This window comes from Oryzias melastigma, linkage group LG3 (genome assembly GCF_002922805.2).
Source record: "Oryzias melastigma strain HK-1 linkage group LG3, ASM292280v2, whole genome shotgun sequence".
Lineage (NCBI taxonomy): Eukaryota > Metazoa > Chordata > Actinopteri > Beloniformes > Adrianichthyidae > Oryzias > Oryzias melastigma.
In genome coordinates this window covers 1,527,755-1,530,536 of record NC_050514.1, presented here as the reverse complement: position 1 = coordinate 1,530,536, position 2,782 = coordinate 1,527,755, and the positions used below count along the sequence as shown (strand labels likewise).

Sequence of the window (2,782 nt, the reverse complement as noted above, 5' to 3'; positions counted from 1 at the left end):
ATTTTTTTTAAATAATTGTTTTTAAAATAAACAATGCAATTTTGCAAACGCCTGTTTTAAAATGTGTTTTTCCCTTAAACAATCAGGGCTACAGTTTAGCTCATCACAAGCACATGCATTTATATTTCAAATAACTTTTACGTACTTTTTATTTTTCATCATCCAAAGATTAATGTCAAACACACAACTTTAAGAAGATGGGTTAGGGTTAGAACCCCTAGAAGTGTATTATGCATATTTAAGCTAAACAAACAAATAATTACAAATGATAAATTACTTATTAATTATTACTGTGCAATTTAAAATTCCCAAAACAAAATTATACATTTTTGTGTTTTTTTTGTAATTTTTAAACAACAAAGCCCCAAATTTTTAAACCAAAATTTTTTTCTGTGCTTACTTAAGCTAAACAAAATAATAAATAATTACAAATTAAAATGGCCGAAACAAAAATATAAATTTCATGAATAAATCTTGAGAATTTAAATGATATATTTCTATTTTTTCTATTTTTGTAACTTAACTATAATAAAAGCAAATAAATTGATAAACCGACAGGTGTAAATGATGTCTTACCTGCGTTTTAATCCACAGACAAAATGTCTAACACCTTTTTAAGTGGGAGGAAGTTGTCAAAGCACAAAAGCCGCTGCTATTCGTATGCAGCATTAGTATGGATCACAGATGCATACTAATGCTAAAACTAATTTTAACACCAGTGCAGGCAGGTTCCTCCGGTTTTAAAATGGTTCCACTGGGGTAAAAAAAATGCTCTTCCATTGCTTTTTTTTTTTTGCTATCCCTTTTTATTTGCCTGGGTTTTATCCCTGCGTGCTATCTGGTCGTTGAAGTTCTAGCTTAGAAGGTTGTACATTTCACTTCTGAAAACGTCCCTTTGTGCGATCCCAAAGCAGCAGGGGTGTGGTGACAGGTGCCGTACCATCATAGGAGGGAGGGATTCACCTGTCGCCTTTGCTGTCTATTTGAATAGCACGTTGAGATTCTTTCTGTGAAAAGTGTCATAGAAATAAAGATATTCTGCTATTTGTTCAAGGTTTAAAAAAATATATACTTGCGATATATAATTATCCACCATACTCTAAGTGTTAATACACACATATGCATTTCAGCACTTGTCTGTCAATAGTGCACTTCATTTATTTATGTACTTATTTTTTGCACATACACTATTTATCTAGCTCAAAAGGGGAGTGGGATGAAGAATAACTTTTTATTCCCACACCTGAAGTATCTATACATAAACTATGATGTTACTGTTGATCGTTTATTCATGTGAGGATCACTGTAGCACGTCATTGATAACCAATTTTTCTTAGTACTGACATCAATATTCCTTATTAGTAATATAATGTGTATATATGTTTATATACACACTTTTATTTTATTTTCTTCTAATAAATCTTTTGGCAAAAAATATGTTTTTATTTTCTTTATGTGCAATAATTCTACCACAAAAAAATGTTATTAAATACTTTATTTATTGGATACAAGTCATGTATCCAATAAGTTTTAGAGTGAATGATTGTATTTAAAACAGCAGGAAAAAGAAAACTTATATTGTCTGCCCCGATTGCTTCGTCAACAAAAGTAAATCAGAGAACATTAAAGAAATTAATCCTCTAGCGTACATGTTGTTCATCATTTTTGTTCGGCATGTTGTTTACATTTTTTTTTATTGCCAAATGTGATGAAATGTTTATCTTACAGTTGTAAAGTTCAACACTAAACGTTCTGTAGGATAAATATAAATATATATCTGGGGCCCGTTCCAAGAAGCAGGTTTTGTTGAAACTCTGAGTTCGTGAACTCCAAATTCACCAAAACTCTGAGTTTTCGGTTTCAGAAAGAGAGATAACTCAAACCCGGGAAAGTGGGTGAAACCAAGCCCGTTCCAAGAAGCGGGTTAAGCTGAACTCAGAATCAATCACTATGGTAACTGAGTCTGTGAACAAAACCTGGTCGGTAGCAGGTTTCCTTCAGGAAACTTAGAGTTCTCTGCGGTCTCCGCCCCTTTTTAAAGTGAAAGATGTTCAAATATGAGTTCCTCATGAACATTTAGAGAACATTCACATTAGAGACGTCACATTTCCACCACTCAGAAACCAAAATGACATGTTCATTCATAGAGGATCATGTAGAGAGGAGGCTGATTAATCCAGAGGAAATGTTATTTACATCGGTAGAGGATTTGGAGGACACGAGTCGACTGACTGCAGTTTCCCCGATTCATTTATTCTTTGAGTAATATTATAGATAGTGAGTTTTTCCAGGGACTCGCTATTATTAATACAGAGTTTTTAGAAATTATTGAATGTCAAACACCGAGAAAGAATCTCAACTCATCCACCGTCCAGCACTTCTGCCAATTATAAGCTCGGTTGTCAGCAATGATGCCCCTCTCTGCAGAGACCTGAGTTCAACTCCCGGCTGCAGAAAGTGTTTTAATGCTTAGAAAAAAAAGAATTTGGCGAATATTTTTTTAAGTCTTGAGAATTAAAATTAAATAAATGCTTTTTTTAACAAATGCCCGGCAGCTACAATTTCTTTTTAGCGTGCAGTGATATCCGTGTGTGGCGGTGGGGGGGGGTTACCAAAACTGGTCATTGTCATTACGGAGATTACTGGTTAAATTAGTAACAGATCAAAAACCATTCCTTATTCAACAAGTGACAAAATAACCTTCCTGACATAATTTATTCATTCTTTGAAATTATTCAAATAACTGCAGATATTTCTCTCTGTTCTACCGCTGCAGCTGTGT

General features: G+C 33.6%; 1 protein-coding gene across 1 annotated transcript in view; it reads right to left on the bottom strand.

Annotated features, from left to right (window-relative positions):
* The window catches only part of LOC112161179 (N-acetyllactosaminide alpha-1,3-galactosyltransferase), a 14,227-nt gene extending 12,992 nt beyond the window's left edge, over positions 1-1,235 (bottom strand). The window contains exon 1 of the mRNA XM_024296224.2: positions 577-1,235. The gene's annotated coding sequence lies outside the window, so the exon portion shown is untranslated. The remainder of the gene's footprint in view (positions 1-576) is intronic.
* Positions 1,236-2,782: the final 1,547 nt, after the last annotated feature.